Genomic DNA, 13,415 nt, shown 5'->3' on the forward strand with positions numbered 1-13,415 from the left:
TCTCTGTAATGCCGAATTGGAGCGCAGCTCTTGAGGAGGAGGGAGGAAGGGTACGAAGGGAGAGCGTATGCCAGTTGCTCCCCTTCTGTACCCTCCCATCCTCCTCTCCTGTTCCCATACCACTTAGCGTAAAAATTTCCCTAAATTTGTCACTAAATTTAGCCGGCAGCTTTTCCCGCTGAATTGGCGTGTGACGTGACATGGCACGTCATCAAAAAGTTTAGTGTGACGTCACACGGGTAAAATTTTTCCTCTACATTTAGCGGAAAAATTTTCCGCCAAACTTAGCAAAAACTTTTACCACAAAATTTAGCCGGAAAATTTTACCCTCGTGACGTCACACGTGACGACACACGTGACATCATGTGTGACCTCATTTTGGGAAACAGCCCTCAATGCAACACGCGGCTACGCTGACGCCGCTCAACTCAATAACGGGGGCCTAGGAGCTGTGCTCTAAAACAACGTTACATTAATGAGTGATTTTTATGCCGATTGGATGATTCTGATCGATCAACGCAAGCCAAGATAAAGAACGAAGCATATCCAACTTTGGCGTTCCGCTTCGTTCCACGGAGGTCTACGAGGAGGCCCTGACACTGCCTAATCAGATCATAATTATCGTGCTGTCTCGAATAGTTACATGCTGAAACAAAAGTAGGCTCTATCATTCTCTGCTAACCAAGATAGCCATGAATGACTGACTTTGTCGTCATCTTTTATCAATTCAGCGCTCCGCTAATCTTGATTCAGATCAGCCTAAACTCCAGGTCCATCCCACTATTTTTTTGCGATGCCACTCTTCTACATGTCGTCTCTTTCACGAATTTCTTTTTCTTTATAAAATAAAACTTACGCCACGCTTTTGGCTTCTGTGTTGTTATGTTTTACTGTTGAAACACTCCTATTGATGCCACGCACTCGATCGAGCGAAGTGAGTTCGTCAAACTCACACCAAGCCAAGTGTGTTCCTCAGGAAGGGCCCGTGTGGCACACTACAGAAATGACACTAAGGGCGAAGTACACTCGCTTGTAGTGAGACTAAACTAGCCCGTCTGAGAGGGGTATCACCGTGCTCCAAGTTGGGGGGTGAACGATGCTCATATTTCTCAAATTTTTTTGGCGACTGCTATTGACTATAGGAAAAAAAAAAAAAGAAAAAAAAATTAATGCAGTTGCAGAAAAATTTGAAAAAAACCAACATCGTTTACCCCTTAACTCGCAACCAGAAGAAGCGTCCACGTGATCTGGTGGTCTGGTGATCTGTGTACTCTAGTCTCCAGCCACCTAGTAGGCGTATCCGGCGTATCAGCGGGGATCGCAAAGCTTGATGACGCACTTCTGGGGATCGCATTGTTGCCATTGTACCTACAGCTCCGTCATCAAGTTTTGCAGAGGAAAGACTGAAAGAAAAGGTCCGCTTTATCCTTGGTTTTTCACCGCGACGAAGACGCTTTTTGGTCAGTGGCGTTGCGTCGAGTATCCCTCTAGTGCCAGTAAGCTGCCCTGTTGAAAAAACAAACAGAAACGAGATCTTGCAGGTCTTGATGAATATGAGACTGGCCAAGCTGATGTTCAGCTGGTCAAGCTGATAATTTAGCTGACCGTACTAGTCTAGTTGGGTAGTGAAGCTGGTGAAGCTGGGAGTCATGGTAGTGAAGACGGAAGTCAAACTGGCGAAGCTGGAAGTCAATTTGGCAAAGCTGGGAGACAAGCTGGTGAAGCTGAAGTCGAGCTGGTCAAACTCCTAATCGTGCTGATCAAGCTGGCCTTGCTGGAAGCGCGCACGGCAAGGTCGGTTTGAGCTGGTTAAACTGGCTTTGCTGGGAGAGCGCGCGCGAAAGTCGGCTTGGGCTGGGACTAGGCCACTTCGTGTGCTTTGTTCTTTCGTTTTTGGGAGGCGACCGTGCGCTTCGGGCGCACTGGAGCTGCCTTTGTGGGCGGGAAAAGAGAGAGAGTGGTAGCAACGAATAATTTCAGACACGTTTGACTAGCTTGGACAGATTTTCGAAGGGACTGCAGTGCGTGCGCTGTACGGAGACTACTTGGACGGCTTTACGATCCAAGGCAAGTCTTGAAGAGACAGCGAGCGGCAGTTCGTTGACCGCGGGAAGAAGTCGGACGTTCCGACTGAGGCGTCGCTCCTTGTCTTCGAACGTCTGTGTGTGCTTGTGAATGACGGTGGTACCGAGGAGTACCGCCAGTGCCATCCAAGCCATATTAATTTCCTCGCCTCTGACGACTTCGCAAGAAACCGCTTCGCGCCATCACTGGCGGGATCCAGGTTCGCTTCTCTCATCCGTGTAGTATATTTTATTGTTGTTGCCTGTTTTTGGCGTGTCTAGTATTTTTTTTTTTTTTGTGTGTTGAGAGATAAGCAATCTAGTTTTAATAACATTGTTTGTTTTGCATCGAGAATCACTGTCTGTGCGTCGGTTAACTGTGTCAGCGCCGAGGATGTGTAGCATCCGAAGTCATTTGAGCAGGCCGCGAGTATACGAAAATAATAAATTGGATGCCGAGTTGGCTTTTCTGGTGAGTTTGGCTTGTTTATCCTGTGTATTAATTTAAACTGCTGTAATTGGTCGGGAAGTCCACCAGCGTAACCAGCATGACCAATTCAGTCAGCATGACCAGCAAGCCAAACTGGGCATGCTTGGGCAATAACCCAGCTTGAATCTGGTACACTGGTACCAGCTTAAGCTGGTTTTTTTTCATAGGGTGGGGTGTAAGTGTGAGAAATGTCCCTATCTGATGTCGTTGCACAGCCACTTTTAAGAGGTACGGAAACGAAATAACGTGGCCGGGAGCTCTCTACCTCTCCCTTCCAAATCGGTTAGCGTGAAGCGCAATGCGTATCGCGCTCGTGACGTCAATAGGAAGTTTTCGTAAACCGCGTTTCCCCCTCCGCTTAGCCCTCCGCAACGAAAGGGAGTTGTAGTATAGATCGTTTTCTCCTCCGCTACGGTATCCCTGAGGAAAACGCCGCAGCTGCGCATGCGCGCCGCCAGCTTTGTCTGCATAGTTCAAGGTCTTGTGGCAGATTACGGAGCGCTATGTGAGTGCTTAGCGGGCTGCGGAAACGGTCTACAAAAACTCCCACTGAGGCTGCCACTGCACCTGCGCGCTGATGGCCTTGGATGCAGAGTTCCGGGTATTGCATCGGGTTGCGGAGAGCGTTGCGGAACGGCAAAAACGATCTTCGAGAACTCGCTAATGGCTCCTGCACGGCCGAGGGTGCTGTAGTTGCGAGCGTTGCCGCTTGGTGTCCTTAACGCGTGACATTCTCGCCTAGTGGTAATATCTGAGGACTGTACACCTTATGGCCAGAGCCGTATATAAAGAGAGTTTTGTCAATAAAAGGAGCGGGCAGAGCCAGGGCGTGCACCTGACGCCGAAAGAGGGCTTGACATGCTCTGTTGGCCAACCAAAGGACGAAAATAATCCCGTAGCGGTGGTAGCGAGAAACACTTTTAATAGCGCCTAAGATTTAAACGTAGTAACTATTTGTGGTTAGAAATATATTCCAAGTGATGTTTCGGTTATGATCGTGCAGAAAGATGCAAGAAACGGATGTGCTGCTCGAACTTTGTTTTGCTCGGACGGAGCTCAACCACACTGACGGCAGATGCCCGGCCCTCGGCGCCTGGCGTATGGATCACGCGCACTATATCTTTAGTTACCGAGAGTTACTCCGACGCACTTATTAATTTTGTTTCTCGCGACCACTTTCAGGGTATTATTCGCGGCTCCTCTTTGGCCCCATTCGAATTTGTAAACGCGCCGTCGGCGTAACCGCGAGGTCGCGTGACCCCGCAAGGTCACGTGACCCCCTCCCAAGATCACGTGACCCCTTGAGGCCACGTGACCCCCTTGAGCCCACGTGACCCCCTGTGCCACGTGACCCCCCTGAGGCCACGTGACCCCCCTGTGGCCACATGACCCCCGACGTCACGTGACCCCCAGAGGTCACGTGACCGCCTCGGGTCATGTGACCCTCTAGGTCACGTGACCCCCTGAGGTCACGTGAGCCCCTGAGGTTACGTGACCCCCCAGGTCATGTGAACCCTGAGGCCACGTAACCCCCTGAGGTAACGTGACCTTCCTGAGGCCACGTGACCGCCACTGAAAGCACGTGACCCCCCTGAGGTCACTTGACCTCAGATTCCCCTGAGATCACGTGACCCCTCCTAAGGTCACGTGACCCCGAGGTCACACGACCCCCTAAGGTCACTGACCCCTTAAGGTCACGTGACCCCCTGAGGTCACGTGAGCCCGGGGTCACACGACCCCCTAAGGTCACGTGACCCCCCTGACGTCACACGACCCCCCTGAGGTCACGTGAGCTCAAGGAGTCACATATCCCTCAGTACGCTTCCATCGTCTTCCTCAAGAGCTGCGCTCTAACCGGCGTTACAGAGAATAGTAAACGGCTTTCACTTTTTTTTGTAAGGAGAAATAAAAGAAAACTTTTTTTCCGTACCGCTTTAAAGGGGCACTGACACCCCAAAGGTGGCATTTTTTTATTGTCTAAAACGATGCAAGTTGTAGTCATAGACACGCAAAACAAAAACCGCATCGTGAAAAAAAATTTTCCCCGCGCCCGCGCGCCTTTTCATTTTTGGCGTTTATTGGCGACGTGCGCGACCGAAAGCGTCGCTGTGGTCGGCCTTCCACGATTGGCCCAAAAGCTGACTATGACGTCGGAAAGGGTATACCATCGACGGAAATAAGAGGAATGAAAGAACTTTAATTTCGACGGTGTTGGCAGTGTTGCTTTGAGAGCGCAGTGATTTCAGGCTTCCACCATGCTACTTACAAACACCATCAAACTTGTTGTTCGCAAGGTAATGACGTCACAAGGGGGAACCATAGGAGGGCGCCACCAAAACATCTCGCCGCTAATACCTCCTGCCGCTCACCTCCTTGCTTTCTTTGATCGGTGACGTCAAAAATAAGGAAATTTAGAAACTTTGTGGGCGACATTTCTATAACATTTAATAACGGCAATCGTAAAACATGTTTTTTTTTTTTTTTGTTTTTTTTTTTTATCGCAATTGCAAACGCAGTACGGCCCCTCTTTTTGAAATACCAAAAATCAGGGTTTGGTGAGATGTCGCTTTCTGGATTTGTGTTCTCCCTCGGAAAACTTTGCGGCGCTCGAGCGGAGGATGATCGGCGAGTCGGGGAAAACACCGGTTTTTTCCCGCGCCGGCGCCCTTCTATCCCGCCTGCTCACCTCATCCTCGCTTCGGGTCGCGGTGGCAACGGCGCTTTGCTTCGTAGCGTGGAGCGGAGGTCCGAAAGAAAGTCGAGTCGCAGGAGACCGCAAAATTTGACTCTCTGCACTGGCGCGGATCGCGCGGAAGCTTCAAATTGAGCATTTGAAAATTGTTTTTTTTTTTTTTTAATTTGCTAATACTGAATTTTCAAGTTTCGAATTTTGAGGGTAATGCCCCGGCATTGCCCTCGCTTGCACCTTTGCATTTAATTGCATTAGACTCATTTTCAGTCGTTTCGGATAATAAAAAAAAATATGATTTTGATGTGTCAGTGCCCCTTTAAGACACTAGCTGCTTATATATACATCATACAAAAGACAGTTTGCATACAGATTCGAACGCGAGTCACCGCGAGATACGTGCTTCGAATGCCGTATGGCAATGAGAGCAAGGAGGAAACTGGGCACGCGGCATTCGAACCACGGATATTGCGGTGACTCGCGTTTTCAGACTACCTTTTGTAGGAAGTATGAGCAGTGTGACACAGGCTTTAGGGAAGCATTTAGCAGGTGATTGCCTTAAAAGGAAGCTGTAGAGGTTCTTGAAAAAAAAAAAGGAGTTAGAAGTGAATTCTGACGTATGTTTGTCCTGTGAATTTGAATATCACAAGCATTTGGTCCGAACGTATTGATAGACGCGGAAATAACCGAAAGACCAACCGCTGAGGGGAGCGTCATAGACAGAGGTTTGAACTGCCTTGCGTTTGTCGCTTGTGAGAGAACGGGTGTAGCGTTTTTGACTGCTTGCGTATAAGGCTAGCGGAAGGCCCAGAAATGTTGAGATATTTGTATAACACGTCGTGATTCTCTCCTTACACCGAACGCGAAAGGCGGGGCTTCAGCGCTATTTTGAAAGTGCTGTTCTGGCTACTTGGCGTATCAATCTGAAATAAAATTTAAATTTTCGTCTTCCCAAAAAACAAAATAAAAGCGATTTAGTTTTTTTTTTTTTTAATTTAAACCTCCCTTTTTATGATAATCAAATGAATAAGCAAGGAAAAGCACGTATACCCTGCGATTTTTGTGCCGTGGCCATACCTAGGGAAGATGAAATCATGCGTTTTAGTGATTCTAAGAATTCATGCTCAAAATTGACGCTCACCCCCAGAGAATCTAAGAGCACTTTACGCGAATGTCGTATTTCCAGCACACCACTAACAATAGGGCATATAGCAGGCTCAGCGATAATTTTCAAACGACTTACGCGTTCGCTTCTTTTTTGGCGGCTTCTCCTGTGGGCTTTGACCAAAGTCTATATATGCTCGTGGACAAATTTCTGTGGCATTTTCTAATAGAAGAAGATCTAGTTTTACCCGATTTATTTTTATACTTACGAAAGGATATGGGACCTCGCGAAACTGGACACGTTGCACAACAGGAAAACGATCCGTGGATTCTGTATAAGATCGTAAATGATATAATTGATGCACCAGCGCTACTCTTAAGGGGTCTAGATAGACTTTATTTTTTGTTTTATGCATCTTATTTATATCACGCAGCGCCTATTACACGCCTTCATTTGACATATAATCATTTAGAATAGATTTGTGGGAGTGATAGCCTATATTGTCACAAATGACAAGTGGTGAGGTGACGAAAACGGAAGTAAACTAAACGTTTAATGGGGCGAACTTGTACCCAAAACAAAATGGAAACAGAAGATAAGAGTAGAGAGTCGCGGGCGTCGATGGCGGCGTAACAGCAGGATCGAACGCGGGGGCGAGACTGACTTTGGCTCGCCACACGAAGCCCCTTATGTGCACGCGTGGGTTTCTGGAATAATCGGCGTAGAATGTTCCACGCGAAGAACATTCGGGCCTAGAATAAACAACAATGTTCTCGAATTCACCAGAACCTTAAATTGAAAGAACAAATAAAAGACGAGTAACTCCCAGGAATCGAACGTTGGCTCTTTGAGTGGGAGGCAAGCACGATAACCGCCATTCCACGGCCGCGCTGGCCAGCTGCACACGCGGTGATATGTTTTTAACGAAGAGCGTAAATTTAGTGTCTTTTAGTGGTTTATAGACCATCAAAGTCAGACATGTTTGTCTCAGCAGATAATCTTTGTCGCGGCGTCACACATGTGAATCACGGTCGTCTCCGCGCTTTCTATCGTGCTGGCTCTTGTTCAACGCCTAGGGAATGCTAGGGATTTTTATTCCTTCAATGAAAAACGTCGCGAAGATAAACAGATCTGCGAGTTTGTAGAAAAAAAAAAAAACTTCGCGGTAATCTTTCGGTTCCTCTTCCCATGTCAGAACACAAAGAATCTTGGTGTTCCTAGCGGCCCGACTGGTGACCAGCACGCGAAGCATGCGCGTGAACGAGCCCTCGGCAGGCTTGCAACTGCAGGTGCTTGCCGACACGTTTAGAGACATGGCGGCGGCCAGATGCCTTGATTGCAATCGTAGAAAAGGAAAAAAGAAAGCCATATTAAAAGAAAAACACGTGACGTAACCTGGTGTCACATGATGTCGGGTCACGTGCGTGCCACGTATGCCACGAGCGAAGTTGCTAAATTACTTCAGTCTCCCACGAAAGGAGGTACCCTTCCCCCCTCCCCCCTCGCTCACTTCAGTCCGTCTCCCGTCAGAGACGGCTCTGCTCTCCCGTCATTGGAAGCGCCATCTAGATTTTCGTTTCATATCTGTGTTCCACAGAATACGTTGGAACGCCATCTAGACGCTTTGCTTAGGAATAGTTTGAAATGTGTAGATATTTATACAAACGTACGTATTATACACCAACTCAACTATGTGACGTCACGGCGCGGTAGTGACGCGTCCGGCGCACCTCCGGTCTGGAGCTGTGGGCAGAAGTCCCCATGCGAGGCGTGTATTCCTGCGTGGCTTTGAAAGGAACCAGACAAAAACCTACCTTCTCGTCAAAACGCCGCCACTGGGGCCGTACCAAAAGAGTCGCGAAAGGTTTGAAGGTCAGTTTTCATGCGCTCGGTTCGTCCGAGAATCTGGATATGTGCCGTGAAAAGGTAAAAGCTGACGCCGTCGGACAACGATTGCTCGGGCTGGAAGCACTTTGGGTTGAATTCACGGATACTTGCGGTCGTCAGATTTATTTTGCTTTGTTCCAACATGAACGCCAGAAAACCGTCAAGTTCTGCGGACCACCTGCGGACAATACGTTCAGTGCGTCTTCAAGTTCAAACGGCCACCTGATCGTTCGAACTGTGATAAGTGATGCTTATCACAGTGATACTTGTGATAAGAAGTAAGTGCAGGCCTCAAAAGACTAAAGTTTGAAGGTTGGTAAGCAGGCTCGATATAAACGGTAGATACAAGAAGATGTTGATCATTGTTACCAGTGACCATCACCAACTTGTTATGCCTAATTCACTCGGTCCGATTCTGCTTGCGATTTTCAGTATCAACGTCGACCATCTCAGCTGGTTCACGCTTTTGCCGCGCGAGCGGCGTCGCGACTGAACATTGCGAGCGAAATCTCATCATGCGAATCAGGCTTTAGCGTACATACGGGATAAATCGCCACATGTCACTATTTACGCGAAGTTGTGCGGTGTAACGAGCCTCGGTAATTTCGCTGACGCCGCTCAAGTAGTCAGGCATCGCCAGGAAGACGTATACAATTCGAACGCGAAAAAGGGGAGGGGGACTCACACCGATGCCGACAACATCGCATTTCAATGGTTTGTTCATGGGCTACGGCGAGCTTCTTGCCCACACCCCCATCGCGCATGCGCGGCGCCTGTTGCGTCCGCTAGGGGCGCTCCGGTTTGTTTGTAAAGTTGAGTTGAGAGGCTGAAGATACAGAATATTACAGTTGAGAGAGCTAGTAAATACAAGAATCTAGGAGTATGGATATGTGATGGTGCAGAATACCTCAGTGAGCATGAAAAGTATATAATAGGTAAGGGCAAAAGAAATGCAGCTGTAAAGAAAAATAGAGCACTTTGGAATTACAACAGGTATGAGGTGGTGAGAGAGATTTGGAAAGGGGTCATGGTGCCTGGCTTGACTTCTGGAAACGCAGTGCTATGCATGAAATCCGTTGTGCATGCAAGACTAGAAATAAAACACCGTGGAGTAGGTAGGCTGGCTTTGGGGGCACATTGCAATACGCCAAACCAGGGAATACAAGGAGACATGGGATGGGCGTCATTTGAGGGCAGGAAAGCAGTGAGCAAGATAGAATTTGAGGATCAGTTGAGGCAAATGGATGGGGAGCAATGGGCACGAAAGGTTTTCAGCCATTTTTACATGAAGAGTATATATAAACAAAGTGGAGACGACGCAGTAGGAAATTAAGAAGAAAGTTTTTAGGCTATAGTGGAGTTACGGAAGAGCAAGTCTCAGTTAAGAAGCAAGTTAAGGCCACAGAAAGAGATCGGTGGCTACAGGGAATGCAGACAAAGACGGCTCTGGAAAGCTACAGATTAAACAAGGCAGTTATTGCCAAAGAAAGCATTTATGACAATTCTAAAGGGGAAGCTCATTGTTGTTTGAGGCAAGGACATGTGTTTTGCGAACGAGAACATACAGAGCGAAGCACCAGGTAATGGATACACTGCAGTGTGCGCTGCTTGTAAAGAGGAAGACGAGACGGCTGAGCACTTGATACTTACTGTAAAGGGCTTCACCCTATGCCTACCGAAGACAACATAGAGTTAATAAAGTCATTGGGCTTTAGAGGCAGCAAAGGAAAAGTATATTTCAAGACATTAGGGATTACCAAGCAAAGATTAAGTGAATGGTGGCAGAAAGCGGGAGAAAACTAGGTATTTTTTTATGAACTAATGGCAAGGGGGTTTTATAGCCTCACTGTCTTTTCAGTGCGGAGTGAATATAGTTTTCACATTTAAATATTCTAAGCTTAAATGGTAAAACAAAATGGCTAGATGGCGTAAGCTACCGCCCGATCCAAAGGGCTCAGCCGGATTCATCCATCCATCCATCCATCCATCCACCGGCGCGCCGATCGACGGGAGGTGAGTCGTGGTGAGTGGGTGGGTGGGTGGGGGGGGGGGGGGGGGGGGGGTGCGACTGCTTATGCGAGCAGCGTCTAGAGCAGTTCTGTAACTGAGCTAATCTAATAACGTTGGCCACGAAAGCAGAAAATCTGAGTCCGCTTCCCCTACAATAAAATTCGGCGTAAAAAAAAAAAAAAAAAACGAACAAAAAAACACGATGCTTTTTTGCTTTTTGTTTTGACAGTGTAGCTATGCGGTGCAACATCTAAAACGGCAAAGACAGTGCTCTCGGAATGGTTTGTTAGTTTGAGAAGCAGAAAAAAGGGAGCAACCCCGCCTGAACGGCCATGCTCTAATGTAAACAACAGGAGGCACGTTTGCTCTTTGCGACCTTCTCTGGAGACGGGGATTGCACGGTGTCGAAAGTGGGTCGCAAATCAACCTACGCTCCTCTCTGCAATCCAAATCCTGAGTGGCGGGCGACAACGAGACTTTTGTATTGTGAATCTATGAAGCTGCAAACATGTGGGCAGCAAAAGTAAATCAATTTTCATATAAGAAAACAAAAGAAAAAAAAAGAATTTATTTTCAACAATGTGACGTGTTGGGCTAATTGGTTTGAGTTGAACATCTTGGGAATAAACAGCGGTAAAGAAACTTGGGCAAGAGTAAAAGAACAAACAAGGCCGGACGGCGCTGGACGCCGTCCTGTCGTCTTTGTTCCTTTACTCTTGTCCAAGTTTCTTTGCCGCTGTTTATTCCCAAGAATTTATTTTATTGAAGTCACTTTTTACGTGTTTTTTATCTTCCATTATTTTAATACGAAAGATCCACTCGCTGCTCAATGCGCTACAAACAAAACGTGTGTTGTAGGAAAAGCTATTTGTTGCAAATTTCTTTTTATTAAGAAGTGTTGAAAACCCTGGGTGATTTTTTAAACCACCCGATAGCTTTTTAAATAATTAACGTGTTTATTTTTTATTTCTTTTTGCTTCTTTAATGAAGTAAGTGAATAAGACATTTTTTGAACGAAACAAACGCTATGGATGAGGTTCTCTTCCCAATGAAGCGGCGCAAAACTCGGGGTATTTCTGGAGGGGGAGCCCGTCCGTCTGCAATGCCCGTATCGTAGACGTTGCGTACGTCCGGCGGCGATTCGTCGGACTTGCCGTTTTGCTCGTGCTCCGTGCAGTGCGGAAGAGCGGCCGGGGTGTGAACGGCAGCGGATCAGGCAGGCACGCCCACCCTAAAAGTAGAGCTTGCCTCGCGGGGCCGTCGCCGAGCGAGGGGCGTCCCACTTTTGGTTCAGGTCGGCACCGTCGCTTCCGTTGCCGCCTCGCAATCACCCGTCTGCCGAGCTCGGAGGCGTCGGGCCGCTCGGAATTCCAGACGCCAGACGCCCAAAGCGTTGCGCAGAGCCGCCCGAGCGCACAAAACTGCCCTTCCGCCGGTCGACACCAGAGCCTTGCAAGTCCGGTCTCAGAGCGCCGCCATCTTGCTCATTCGGGGTGAGCATGGGCGCGGCCATAATTCGATTACGACGCAACGCCTTAGCGAGGTTTCGTAATCGGATCATGACGTGTCTACGCGCACCCCGATCGAGCAAGATGGCGGCACCTTGAAGCCGGACTTGCAGACTTTTGCAAAATTCGCCTCATGCGCGCTGCCATCTTTGTCTGCTCTGGGCTGTGGAACCTGTCCTGAGCATGCGTTGTAGCTCTGTTGTGCTGTAAATCAGACACTGCGCATGCGTCCACAGCGGAGTGACTCAGTATATTTCGCCCGGGTGATAAGCGCTGCGATCCGTTTCAAGTTCGACAGCAGCCAACGCCACTGTCCAATCAAGCAGCGTTAAAAGTGCATCATCAGCACCATCCTTGTATGCTTGTTATCAGCGGCTCAATTAACCAATCATATCCGCAATAAACGCGGCGTGATCCTTCACTTTTTTTTGCGCGTGACTGGTATAGCTGATGAAAACAAACGCACAAAAATGACGAGCGCCATGACGAGACGTTTTAGTAGAGTCCAACGATGCACTTGGCTTTCATGTATGCTGCCACTGACCTATACACTCCGTGCGGGAACTATAGGGGGCGCTTTGAAAAACGCGCGCAGCGCCGCTAGCGGAGGAGCTGGCGTTCGACTGTGAGGCGCGTTCAGCAGCCTGCGGCGCCTTTTCGCATGCCAAGCTGTGGCGGCGGAAGCGCGCGCGGACGAAACTTTTACTTTTTGAGCCGATAAGTTGAGGGTGACGTTGCATGAGTGCTGGGGTAGACCTAAGAAGGGCATCTAGCTGTTCTCCACTTCTTATGTATTGAGTTTGAGTCGTTATTAGGGGTACTTTCTCTAGTTGCGGCCGAAAAAGGAGTTGGAGTGATTTTCCGAAAAACAAGACGGCCGCCACCTTAATTGCTCTGAGTGGGAAATTTATTTCGCTCGTCGCGGTAAACCTAGGACTGCTGGAACGACGATATTTGGAGGCGAGTTAGAGGTTCACTAAGTTTGTGCACGAAGAGAGCCAAGTTTCTTTAAGACAGCAGGTGTGAAAGTTATGTTTCTTACGAATAAAGAAATAAAGCTGTACGGGATATCCAATATTGGACCCAAAATGTTGTGTTATAGCGGGCTGTGTAAAGAGCAGATTTGGGCACACAGGTGCTTGGACTTGACAGTAACATGACACAGCACTTATTATACAAAAAAGGGTGGCATAGGGAAACCAGGTGAAAATTTGGTTTGGGCGGCGTAACTCAATGGGAACCGGTTTTGACCATGAAAAGGCTGTCAAGAGAATACCATTGGTCGGGGGAGGTGGAGACTTTAGAGGTAGGAAGGGACTAGTGGACTGTACTTCCAATTGAAACAACTTTACGAAAGGTGGTTCCAAAGCCGAGAAACCAAAGTTGTCGGCCAAAACACGATTTGGCCGCCAAGGGCTTTCGCGGTCTGCTGTTGTTTAATAACCTGTTGTGCGAGGTGCTGATTTTCGGCGCACAGGTACTTTGACATGACCGTCACTTGGCACAACACTTATTATAACAAAAAGAGTTGGCATAGCGAAACCAGGTGAAAATTTAATTTGGGTGGCGTAACTAAATGGGAACTGGCTTTGATCGTCAAAGGCTCTCAGATAATACCACTCATCGTGGGAGGTGCACACTTTACAGGTAGGAAGGGACCAGT

The sequence above is a fragment of the Ixodes scapularis genome, unplaced genomic scaffold (assembly GCF_016920785.2).
Source record: "Ixodes scapularis isolate PalLabHiFi unplaced genomic scaffold, ASM1692078v2 PGA_scaffold1__304_contigs__length_218370807, whole genome shotgun sequence".
In the NCBI taxonomy this organism is placed as follows: Eukaryota; Metazoa; Arthropoda; class Arachnida; order Ixodida; family Ixodidae; genus Ixodes; species Ixodes scapularis.